This window comes from Ursus americanus, chromosome 3, assembly GCF_024610735.1.
Source record: "Ursus americanus isolate L20-20 chromosome 3, mUrsAme1.1.p, whole genome shotgun sequence".
Classification (NCBI taxonomy): domain Eukaryota; kingdom Metazoa; phylum Chordata; class Mammalia; order Carnivora; family Ursidae; genus Ursus; species Ursus americanus.
In genome coordinates, this window is record NC_142129.1 from 72,309,560 (window position 1) to 72,323,807 (window position 14,248).

The window sequence follows — 14,248 nt, forward strand, 5'->3', positions numbered from 1 at the left end:
CAATTTCCTACCAAAAGTTCTGGGTCTTTTCTCATTGTTTAAGCATGCTTTACAGCATATGTGATAGAACTGTTGGGGGGGGTGTGTGGTTGACTCACATCCAATTATTTAATGTCTAAATTATTTTTCACGCACTAAAACTCTGTTAAGCAACTATTCAGAGTCATTATATTGAATAAATATTAATTTTTAAGGCTATTGGTAAATGACAAAATTATTGGTGCATTCAAAAGGGACAAAAGTATCAAACTATTTGTTTACTTTTATCTAAACAGAAAACAATGAATTTAACATTTTTTCCCCAATGTATAATGATTGTTAAAAATGCACTACACCCTGTTAGAGGGATAAATTTCTACTCAGAAATAAAAATTATATTGTATAGGTAACTTTTCAACTGACTATACTTTCACAAAGTTTATAGGATTCAATACTCCATCATGGAAAGACATCTCAACTTCATGAGAGTAATAAAGAAATTCAACTTTAAAAAAATCACAAAGACAGTGTGTTCAGTAAAATGATCTCTAAAGAGCTAATGGAGCTCTGTGTATTTTTTAGCAGAGCGTTTACCTAAAGTAGTGTTTCATCTCATTTGTCATCATTCCCCATTTCTACGTCCCTTCCTTGTGTCCTTCTCTCACTCTCCTTCCCTCTCATGTTCCAGTGTCTCAGATTACTCCCTTCTCTAAGGAGTTTCTGGGACCCCTCCCTCCACCTCCTTTCCAGGTTATATAACCCACTGGCACACTGATATAGCGTGGCTCAAGTCACACTATATCATCTCAGTTTGCTGTTCCCTCCCCCATAGTAGACTGTGCTCATTTTGAGCACAGGGTTGAGTCTTATTGTTGGTGCTGTCTCCCAGAACCTAGCAGATCACCCTCCATATCCTATCGACAACCAACAAATATATTTTTAAAGTAATCGATGAACAAATAAACTACTACAAGAATGAATATGTAACAACAACAACAACAACAAGTACTAAACATAAGAGGATTTACATAAAAATTTATACAAAGGACACTTTTATAAAAAAGAGAACCAATGGCCCTTTGTTCAAGAAAATACTTCCATTTTTTTGTTTTATTTTGAACAAATAAGTTAAAAGTAAAGTTTTCCATTATAGAGGGGGGCTGAGCTACTTTTTGTATACAATAAGCTATCAGGAAGTTTGGGGTTAAAACTTGGAAGTAGAGAAGAAAGAAGAAAAGAAGCCTGGAGGGGGAGCTTGCCCTAAGATGTTCACCTCAGCATGGAAAGGATGAATTTTTAAGTGATAGTTAATATTAAATTCTAAGTTGCTGCCCAGATTGGGTAGGGTTGTAAACCACTCCCATTACCCCAGATATTGAGTAAAATTTTGACTACATACAATTATCATGAGGTGTGTTATGGGAGGTGAAAGGAGATTATTGCATTTATGAGTGAACAATGTAGCTTAAAATTATTGGAGAAGTGATGAAAAAGAGACTCAGTGCAAGTTCTGAGACACTGACAACAAGAGGGTATCAGAGCAAGAGCTGAAGAAGAGAAATGACAGCTCTCAGAGAATGCTTGAAGAAATTCTTAAGGATATTATCAACAAGCAGGATAGAGATTCTAGCTTTTTAAAAAATTAATAGTAAAAATAAGAGTTTCCAAAAGGCTAAAAGATTTGAGGATAACAAGCCTGACTTATAAGTACACAGAAGCTTCTAGTCCGAGAAGAGTTTAAATGCCTTAGAGGGTACATTCTGATTAACAAAACATTCCTACAAAGGATTTGAACCCAGATATTTGTTAAAGTAGTAGCTAAACAGATCTATAAAAGGTATTTTTAAGGTAATGTAACAAAGCTGAATTGTCCTCCTCTTAAAGCACACTTGAAAGGGTAAACTTGCCATGAACAGTGACGATACATGAAACATTGTGTGCCAGGTAACAAGAAAAATATAGGACTCTTACTCCGATTGAAGGAAAATACTTCAGAGAGAACGATCTTGGTATGTAAATGAGAAGTCAGGGACCAGGCAACCTCTAGAGTGATGGAGTACATGAAACGGTGAACAAAGCTGAACACATCAGGCAGGTGAACAACTCTCAGAACAAAAGAGATTGAACTCTTTTTTTGTAGTCATAGATGAAGTGGGCCCTGAGAGGATACTGCATCTCTATCTAGGAACCACGATTTCACTTTCAGGGATTTGGTTGTAATCATAATTCCTCTGTGGGCAGACAGTATAAAGGAGAGAACCTGTCTGCCTCTCCATTTTTCAGATTAATGCAGAATGGAATGGGTGCAGCAGAATTCCTTCCAACACCATCGTTAATCTGTATTTGTCTTAGGCGAGGGAAAGATAATGAATAATGTAGGCATCTTACATCATGAGAACCGGCATCTGAAATGCAGAAAGTTCCAGTTGGGTGTGACATCCAATCTGAAAGTCTCCAGAGGTGAATTAAAGGCCATTCTGTGTCTCAGAGTCAAAACTATGATTAAATATACAGTAAGCTACAAGGTGGCCAGCCGTTTTTAAGAGTATTATACATACTTTACAATGACCGGAATAAACAGAATAGAGCAAATGCTATGAAGCCAGCAATATTTCATGATGACATCTGTGGATGACTCTGTGTATCTCATACCTGGCTATTTTTTCTTACAAAAGCCAAAAAATAGTTGTATAAATAAAAGAAGATATAAGAGAACTTTTGGTTTTCAAATAAAAGATATAACATGAGCAATGGAATTATCATTTAAATGTGTATTTTGTCATATGTATGAGGAAGTATTCATTTTTATGAATAATTTTCAGGATGATAAACCTTTTGGTTATATTTCTATGTGTTTGATCTATTGAATTTACAAAATAAAATATTCATATGAAAGAAATGAAAACATATGAAGACAAATTACCTACTGTCATCATCAATTGAACTTGCAAGGAAAATTCTAGATCCAATGGGCTTCAATTGTTTAGCTGGTGTTTTCCATGATAAATATTCAAGATTTGTGCCTTTGAGTTGGTGACTTACTTTTGCTACTAAGAAATCTACAATGGAATGAACTGTTGTCAGATTCACTGTTGTGGGATACCATCTGCCTTTAAGAAAATGTTGTCAGTTGTTTTTCTATGTGAAATTGAATAAATCTATAGCTACAGAAATATAAGTAGTACTCTAACTCAGGATATATACACTTACGTATGTGTGTTTATATATCTGTATTTATATGAAGGTAGAGACTAGCTCTATATTTTCTATATTTTCAAGGTAAAATACCAATTATAGGTTCCTTTTAGGTATATTTCTGTGCTTAGAGAAATTATCTTTACAGAGTTAAGCCCGAAAATAAAACTTAGGGGAGAAGAGAAGGAAGAACATTTAAATAACAATAAAATCAGTTAACAGTTGTATTTAGTTCAAAATAATAAATAGATCTTTTTTCTCAAAATCTTATCTGACTAAAAAAAATTACTTCAAATAATGAGACTGGTCTAAAAATCTTGAAAAATTTAACCACAATTTTCTTTCATATATTATGCTAGAATACTAGAAAATAAATTTTTTTAGTTACTACAAACTTTGAATATTTCTTTACTTAATTCATACGGTTAATAATTTCTGCATCAAAGAAAAACACACACAGATATTACCCTTCAGGTAATATTTATACAATAACATATGAGTGCATAATTGTGCTTGAGGTTATGTACATTAATCCACTTTAGCCTCTTTATTCTGCTTATAAATACGCATACACTGATACAGAAAGTATTGTTCTTACAGAAAATCATAATGCAGTGGTTGTTAATCAAAAGTTTCTTAGTTTTTTTGGAAAGACAGCAAAGTTGAAGATAGCTCATTGAATACAAACTTTGACTATACACTCTTATTACACCGCAGAACAGGTCTTCTGACAGATGCCATCTTTACTGAAGAGGAAGGAAACAAGGTACCAAAGAACTCAGAACCTTCCTTCTTCAAGTGGGCTTTCTTCCACACAGAAGCAATATTAATGTTGAGTCACAGACTGAGAAAGGCAAGGTGACATGTTCAAAGTCCCATTACTGACCTTTCCACTCGCTTACAATTCAAAGTGTTTCAAAGGAATTTATTCATCAACATGGGACAGTATTAAAACTCTCATTTTTTGGGCAATAAGCATCTGCTAAAAAAGAAAAGAAGTTGCTCCAATTAACGCAGCATGAATAAGACAATGAAGATAGTTGGCTGCATTTTAAATTGAACTTTCATACTATGAAGAGAGCAGGTGCAACAAAGGGAATCCAGTGTCATTAGCATTTATAGTTACTTAAGAAACACTGAATGGCATGGACTCTCACTATATGATTTGCATGGTATGAGATAACATGTAGAGAGTCACAATAATTCTATACTAACACGCTCATAATGAATTCTAGAGGGAAGTGAAATCAACTACATTTAATATTTCTCCTCTTCCTCTATTACGTTAAAAAACTACATTCAAGTTAGAGGTCGCCCACTTGAGAGTCATTTTCTTTGCTTTCAGATTAATTTAACTTAGGAAATTAAAAATTTAGGTGGCAGGAATTTCTCTAAAACTTATTATCAGCTTTCTTTACTTTTAAATATAAAGCAAAAAAATTTATAATACGGAAATAAAGAACATCATGTAATTGCTATTGTTACATTATTAATTTAAACCTCATAGGCAAGGTGATAACAGCTAGGTTATAATTTGATTGATGTGGAAGCTATCTAGAACATAGATTTACAAACATTCCTATTACTTTTCTCTTTAAGATCGGATCAAATATTACAGATATCAAGCATTGTAGGGCCTAAAACCATGAAAGAGTCTAAAAACTCGACTTGCTCTCTATAATTTTCCAGACAGCACGATTTCCGGTGCAGCTGTGCCACGAAATATAAGTCCAAACTAACAAACAAACAAAAATATTGACTCAGACAATCACTTTGACACTCTAATCCAGGGTTCCAGAAGACCAAGAAACAGCTTGACAATGAGAAAATGATTGACTGATACCATCGTCTAATTGAGAAAGTCAATGTCAGAAGGTTTGTAATATCATAGTGATGAAATGGTTTTATCTGGACAAAAAAAAAAAAAAAAGATTAGGAATAACCTGTCACTAGACAGTACTGAAGAGACAGACATAAGAGGAAAATGGCATGTTTGATTCCTTGTTTATTTTTCTAATTAATAGACTTTCTTTTTTATTTTTATTTTTTTTAAGATTTTTTTTAATGTATTGGTTTGAGAGTGAAGGAGAAAGAGAACAAGATGGGGGGAAGGGGAGGGGCAGTGGGAGAGGGAGAAGCAGACTCCCCCTGAGCAGGGAGCATGATTTAGGGAGCCCAATAAGGGGCTCCAAGCCCGGCTCCACACAGGGCTCCATGCTGGGCTCCACCCCAGAACCCTGGGATCATGACCTGAGCCAAAGGCAGATGCTTAACCGACTGAGCCACCCAGGTGCCCCAGACTTTGTTTTTTTAGAACAGCTACAGAGTTATAGGAATATGGCTCAGGGAGTACTGAAAGTTCCCCCAAAGATGCTTCCCCTGCACACAGTTTCCCCTGTTATTAACATACTGCTTGAGTGCGGTACATTTGTTACAATTAACAAACCCATACTGAGCACTTATTATAACTAAAGTCCATAGTTTACATTAAGGCTCATTCTTTGTCTGGTACAATTCTATGGGTTTTGACAAATATGTCATGTCATATATAAACCAGTATCATACAGAAGAGTTTCACTAAACTAAAAATCCCTCATGTTCCATGTATTCACCCCTTTTTCTCTTCCCCCAAGACCCTGGAAACCACTGATATGCTCATGGTCTCTATAGTTTTGACTTTTCCAGAATGTCATATAGTTGGTATCACATGGTAAGCAACCTTTTCAGATTGGCTTCTTTCATTAGTAATATGCACTTACAGCTCCTCCATGTCTTTTGGTAGCTCGACAGCTCATTTCTTTTTATCACTGAGTACTATCCCATTGCATGGATGCAACACAGTTCATTTATGCATTCACCTATTGAAGGGCTTCGTGATTATTTCCATGTTTTGACAATCATGATAAAACTGCTACTAACATTCTTGTGCAAATTTCTGTGTGTACACAAGATTTCAACTCAACTGGATAAATACCCAGGAACATGATTGCTGGATTGTATGGTAAGACTAGGATCACAAAGGCCAAACATTTTAAGCCTTCCTCCTTTTTTAACTGAGACATCTCTACAGTACAATAGGATTGATGTTTTTGCAGGGCAGCACATGCATTACATTTCTTTGCTCATGCCAAAAGATTAAGAAAAACACACACACAAAAACCCTGCTTTAGAAAGGTATCATGGAATGAGCATCCTTTTCAGAGAAAACAAAGTTTAACTTTGAAGAAAAGAGATGCACATCTCTCTAAGTAAGCTTCAAGTATTAAATTCATTGAACCTATGAGCAACACAGATACTGTTTCTTACTGGTATGTTGTGAGCCTAGTTTTTGCTGAACTTCATTTATTTTAAGAGTAACATGGCAAACGAGAACAAGAGTGACAACTTGAAGCAATTCACATCCCTATTTTGGCTGAAATTGCTATAAGGTAAGACAGACAAATTACTTTTCTCTGGCTCTTCTTCTGGAAAAAAATCAATCTTTATTCACTTTAATAATGCAGTTAAATCAAAATTAAAACTAGAAAGTTAAACAAGTAGATTCAAAACTTCTAACCTTTTCTTTGAAGATCAGTTTTTTCATAACTGTCTAAAAACATAAATATTTTGGCAGTCAGATTTTCAAATAATAATATGGAAAATATTCAAAAAGTGGCATACAGCTTAACACAGCAATTTCATTCGAATGAATGTAGCCTAAGGTAATATTCAGAACTGTACAAAAGATATGTATACAGGGATATCCACAGAGGTGTACCACAAATATAGACGAGATGGAAAAAAACCCCAAAGAATCAAAAATAAGGGGTTGGTCGTTAAAATATGTTATATCCATGTAACAAAACATGACGCAGTCATTAAAAATCATGTTGTAGTATATATTTACATTAAGAAGAAAATTAGTGTTCATATTCTCTAGGGAAGGCGGACAGCCTTTCTTTTTGTCAGGGTTAGGATTCCCTCAGTGTTCCAAGGGGGTGTAAAAGGACCCCTGAGATTCTTTGATCTGGAACTTTTCAAATAATCACACTCATTCTATTGGAAAACCAAGTGCTATTATCCAACATTCATTTAGCATTTACTTACCAGGCACTTTCTCTGTGCTAGATTCATTTAAACAACAAAAACACACAAGTGAGTGAAGAAAACAAACAACCTCTCTATTTACAGGGGCTTTAAATTCTAGTGTGAAAATGAGGGGGCGGTGAGAGAGAATCAAGGCAGACAATAAATACATAAACAAAACCACAAGGCAATTTTAAACAATGTGTGCTATTTGAAAGAAAAATTAGGTCAAAGAAAGGGAAGATGTTGACTAGATAGCTATTCAGAGGGCATAGTCAGGGAAGACCACTTGAGGGGTGACATTTGGGTTGAAAACTGGTAAAGATCAAAGAAATGAGCATTCCAGATATAGTAACACAGTCAATAAGCCCTGAGTTAATAATGAGTTTGACATGTTCAAGGAGCAAAAAAGAAAGAAGGAATATATAACTGACTCTTACTGAGCCTAAAAGTAAAATGATAGGAGACGAATTTGGAGTGGAAGCCTTGGAGCCAAATCGTGTAGGGTCTTGTAGGTTATTTAAGGTCCAAGATAAGAATGCGAAGGAGAGGAGAGATCAGAAAAGTTCTAAGTCTGGGAGACAGGGCATGCGATTCAATCCTGCCTCCAGTGTAGAGCTGATGTATGGCAGTGGGAAGGTATGGACCAGGGGACCAGGAACCAAGAGACAAGTGTTGCCAGGGCCATCAGAAGCATCCACAAGCAAGAGGATCCATCCAGGAACCAAGGTCTGGGAATGATGTATCAATGCAGCTGATTTCATAGCAGGATTCCTTTCACTGCCTATATCCAAAGCTACCACCTACAAATCAACCATCAATGATATTCTTAATGTATCTGCCATTCTTTCATTTATCCATTCAGGATGTGAGGACTCAGTCCAACAAAAAGCCTAGGGATAGGGTTCCAGACCTCATGATTTATAGACCCCCTTTTATTCCCACAGTGTTACTTAAGCTGGGAGAGACAAACGGATACAAAGTATTAAAAATATGGAATGAAAAAATAGGAAGTTCTCTTTGATATTTTTCCGCTCCAGTGTTTTCCAAGTTTTCTGGCAGGACAATGTTTTATTTTGGTAATTATGAATAAAAGCTATTCAAAAATCAATCAATAGAGAAAGGCTTTCTACTTCTTTAACCTGGTTTATTATTTGATTTATAAAAGCCTGGACATGCCGTTATAATCAGCTGCATCAGAATACTAAAACACAAAAAGAGATGTTAACAATTAGGATAAAGAACATCATAAACCAAGACTGCACAACAAAAACCAAATTCATTGTGTTCCGAACCACAATGTTATAATACATCCTTCCTAGTTCTCTAACTTGGTACCAAGTGTGGTTACTAATAAAATGCTTTTGTCTTAAAAATAAAATTGGACAGGTCATCAGTTTGAGGCCTTACCAACAGTCTGCTTCTCTAAAACCTCCAAAGCCAGAGAACAAGGAGAATACATACATATTAATGATACTAATGACAATCATTCTATCAGTGAGGCTATGGCATAAGCCCACTCAAATTATGCATATAGCCTGGTCAACAAAACCATCAGGACTTTATAAGTCCCATTAATTTGAGAACTGAGCTTTACAGAGTTTGCCAAAGCACAGTCACATTTCTCTGCCCTGAACTCAGGGACTCCTCAACATGACATTTCCGAGCTGGAAACGCCATTGCTCGTAGCTAAATGAATCTTCCCCTAAGCATTTGCTTTTCAAGATATGAGTTTCCAGGAATGCGATACCACCCACTGCCAGCTGGGTACAGATATAAATAAAGAGAAATTTACCCTTGGATAAGGAACCAAATTTTTTTGTGTGTTTATGTATTTTAAACTTGGAGTTTCATCATTTGTTGTTGTTTTTTTTTTAAGTTGTCCTTTTAGAAGTTATTCAGAGATATGTTAAAGAGTGAATGACTTGCCTACATTTGCATTAATTAGGATTTTTAAAAAGTGTTTATAAAGTTCAGTGCAGTTGGTGAGTGCCCAATGGTCAATCAGCTCATCTCCAAATGCCAACCTCTTGTGTCCATGTATATATTCTTCCATATTTTCTCAGAAAACTTTTGTAATGAAAAAGATATGCTGTATTTTATGTAAAAATATTTTCAGTCACATGAAGTGTATCTTAAAGTTTTCAAAATTTTTTAACAAGATGATCAATAAAAGGTATTATTGCTGTCATGAGAGAATGATAAAGACAGTAAGAGATGTTATACATATATTATGTGTCAGTATATAGATACAGATAGTGAGTTTATGTTTACGAAATCTAATGCCCTTTGAAGCAGTAATGTAATAGGTAGGCTCTAAATTCATTTTCTAGTTCAAATCAAAATTAGCATGACTATTAACCTAAGTTTCTATCTTAATAGTAAATGTTGAAACAAACAACTACAAGTGCATACCTGTACATTTTTTCTTTAATTTTCTTTTCAAAAATGTTTGAAAGAAGACAGAGGAAGGATTAAAGCTACCATAGCAAAGACTGAGCAATAACAGAGGAAAGAAGCATCATCTTTCCTGCATATGGTCCTAGACACTTTAGACCCACTAGTCTTTTTGTTATTAGAGTCCTCTGAATAGTTCTTATTCAACAGAACTTGCACAGGTTTCTGCAAAGTATAAACATTCCTTAAGCATTATGTACATTTGGATGAATGGCATTTAAAAGATGACACTCTTAATCTCCTAGGAGCAACACCTCCATAATTGCTTGGTAATATTTTCAAAGGTACTTTATGTAACAGTAACTAGAATAAAATCATAGCAGCAAAAACACAGCTCACTTTCCTTTCTTCTTGAAGCTTTGAAGGTTCTATGGAAATTTTCTGCATCTCTAGAAGCACTGCCAATTCAAAAAAGTATTTATGGAGTATATACTGCATGCATAAACCATATTACTAGCATTTGTCTCTCATCTTACAGCTCAAAATATGATTTCATACACATAATCTAATTTGACCCTTGTAAGAAATATAAGGCTTCAAATATGGCTAGCAATTTCTTGAAAGCTGCAAAGACATGAAGAAAAAAAATTGTTTTTTCACACACATATAACACAATTCTCTTACTACTTAAACTGAACATCTCTTGCTGTACAAAGACTTAGGAATAGCACAGAGGTTTACAAATAGGAGGAGAAGGCATAGAGTCCTATATGTTTTAAGAGCTACAATCTACATGTAAGCCACTGAGAAGAGCTAAAGAGCCCTGCCTGTGTTTCCACAGACTCAAAGTTATGTAATTGCTATTTAGACTCCCAATACCAAATAAGATAATAAATGGTTGGACAGAAAACATTTTAAATCTTGTAATTTAAAAGAGACTTTAGTTAGCTGTCTTACTGGATGGCTTATTTTTCAAAATGTCTTATTGTAAATTATTTGATGGAGGAGATAATTTATAGTCAAGGATTCAACAGACGGTATGGAAATATTTCTACGACTGTAGATACAACATAAGTCTGCTCCATGGGAAAAATATTCCCCACTAGTAACGGACAGATGTGTTTTCTCTATTTACAGAATTATGTATTATTAGTAATTATTTTAAAACTGTGTGAGGAGTTCTGCTTACGAGTGAGAAAACCTCCTGCCCTAACAATAAGGAAAAGCTGGGTAATTTGCAACATCATGATTATTCTTGAGCTCCTAAGAAAGCTAAGATTGCTAAACAATATGAAATAATTACAATTACACGAGGTATCTTTCCTCATACTAGAAATAAATTAATTTAGCAATCAATAGCACACTTCTAAATAGCCATCAATCAAAATGGAAGTCAAAAGCAAAATTGGAACATCTTTAATTGAATGAAAATTGAAGTACAACCTGTCAAAACTTGTGAGATGCAGTTCTTAGAGAAACTTTTATAGCATTAAATGTTTATTTTGGAAAAAATAAATGAGTGTCAAATTAACAATCAAAGATTCCACCCTAAGAAACTAGACAGAAAGAAAGAAAGAGAAAAGAAAGAAACTAGACAAAGTGGAAATTAAATCCAAAGCAAACAAAGGGAAAGCAACAATAAAGATATGGGTAGAAATCAGTGAAACTGCAATAGAGAAAAATCAATGAAACAAAATCTTGCTCTTTAAAAATTATCAATAAAATTGACAAATTTCTAGTCACACTGAACAAAAAATTACCAATATCAAGAATAAGAGAGTCATTATTAATGATAAGGAAAATGGTAATAAAGACATATCGTAAGTGAACTAGTGCCAATAATTTTGACAACTTAAATAAAATGTACAAACCATTTGCAAAACAAAATAACAAAAGCTCACTTGGGAACAAATAAATAAGCTGAAAATCTCCATAGAAAATTTAAAAAGTTGAAAGTCTTCTCACAAAGAAAGCTTCAATTCAGAGGGTTTTCCTGGTGAATTCTAAAACAAAAATTGAGGAAAAAATAATACCAATTCTACACAAACTCTTACAGAAATTTGAAGAGAAAACACTATGTGACTGAATATATGATGCCAATATTATTCAGATATCAAAATCAGATAAAGACATTACTCTAAAAGAAAACTACAGTCCTAAATCCCTAATGAATATAGACTCAAAGGATCTTGAAAATATTTGCAAATAAAACCAGCAATACATGTATATAAAGAGATAATATATCACCAAATGAGTCTTAAAAAGAGTGTAACATTGATTTAACATTCCAAATTAATGTTATTTGCCTTACTAAAAGACTAAAACAGCAAAACCATAGTCTCAATAGAGGCAAAGTAGAAGAGATGTGGAAAAATCATTTGACAAAACACAACACTCATCCCTGATTTAAAACTCATAGTTAGCTAGGAATTAAAAAACAAAACAAACAAAAAAAGCTTGAACTTTCTTAAAGGCATGTATCTCATAACAAAAAACAAAACAAAACGAGTAACAAAAATAACCTTACAGCTAAATATCACATAATGATCAGAAACTAAAGTCTTTATTCATTAGATGAGAAACAAAGCAGGGTGCATACATTCACCAATCAACCTTGTATTGGAAGTTCTAGATATTACAATAAGAAAAGATAAAGAAATAAAAGACATATAAAGCCTGAAAAGGAAGATGTAAGAGGCGAAAGATTCATAGGATCTAAAGAGAAACCAGAGTATGAAAAGGAAGATGTGAAGCTGTTTTTATTCACTGATGACATGATGACATGATTTTCTATGTAGAAAATCCTAAGTATCTAACAAATATTTACTAAATAATAAGGGAGTGTAGCAAAACTGTAGGGTACCTACTCGATATACAAAAATCAATTGTGTTTCTATATATTAGAAACAATTAGGAAACAAATTTTAAAACACCACTTTTAATAGCATCAAAAATAAGATATTTATGGATAAACAGATCAAAATCTCTGAAAGACCTACATACTAAAAATTACAAAATAAAGCAAGAAATTAAAGAAGATCTAAGTAAATGGAAAGATATCCCATGTTTATGGATTAGAAGATACACTAGTGTTATGATGTCAGTTCCCTCAAATTCAATTAAACATTCAAGGCAACCACAATCAAAATTCTAGCAGGTCTCACTGCAAAATTTGCAAGCTGGTTCTAAAACTTAAGTGATATAGCAAAAGGCCAGATTGGCAGTCTCAACCAGGGGACGTTTCCTTCCCAGGGGACATCTAGCAATGTGTGAAGACATTTTGGTGGTTACACCTAGGGTAGCTGCTACTAGCGCCTAGTGGGTAGAGGCTACGGATGCTGTGAAACATCCTCTAATGCTCAGGACAGCCCGTCATAAACAAGAATTACCTGATGGAAAGTGTCAGTAGTTCCACAGCTGAGAAACCCTGGATCAGAAAAGCCAAACAACTTCGAAAAAGAAGAACAACAATGGATGACTCATATTACCTCACGTCCATGTGATACTGATGTAAAGGTGGATGCAGATATCAATAGAACAGAACAAAAATCCAAAAACTAATCCATATAGGTGAATAATTAATTTTCAGAAAGGGTACCAAGGTCTTCTCGACTTCTACTTCACATGATTTACAAAATTAATTTTAAACATATTTTAGATCAAAATGTAAATTCTAAATCTATAAAATTCTAGAGAAAAGATAGGAGAAAACCTCTGTGATCTTCAGTTAGGCAAAATTTCTAAAATAGGATTCAGAAAGCACAAACCTAAAATAAAAATCAATAAATACAACTTCATCAAAATTAAAAACAAAACAAAACAAAAAACCTATGCTCTTTGTAAGACCCTCTCAAGAAAATTGAAAGACTAGCACAAACAGTAACAAAGTATGTGTAACACCTATGTGGATATGTATCCAAAATAGATAAATTAATCTTGTAACTTAATACAAGACAAAAATTTAATAAAAATAAGTAAAATATTTGCACACTTTATAAATAAAGATGTATATCCAAATAAACGTATAAAAAAGATACTTGACATCATTAGTCATTAGAGAAAAACAAACGAAAATTGTGGGGAGGTGACTGACAACACAGGAGCCCATAGAAACTTTGTGGAATCATGGGAATATTCTATATATTGATTTTGACAGGGACCCTGTTTACAAATTTGTCAAAACTCATTGAAATGTACCCTAAAAAGGGTAAATCTTATGTTAACTGAATAAGTCAGACTAAGAGAGCAAACAAAAACTAGCTGTTGGTATTCCTATAAAATTGAAGAATCCAGATGTAGGAGCAATTAAAGCTCAAAACATTTGCAGTTCATCTACATTTTGCTGTTGTATAGCTTGGGCCCATACATAGCTGGAAGTTACAAAGAAAAGTATCTCAATATAAGGAAGTACTTGCTAACTAGCCCAAATGGAGCACATTTCTTGAAGAGGATATAGTTGTGTGTTTCTTAAAACATATTTTAGTAGCTGTAACAAAGAAAAAAATCCCATGGTCAAAAAAATCTTGGTTTAAACAATACTAAATATATATATTCTTTGCAGATCCTATTAGAGTCTTTAATTTGTGCCATGTGGGATCCCTGAAAGGGACTG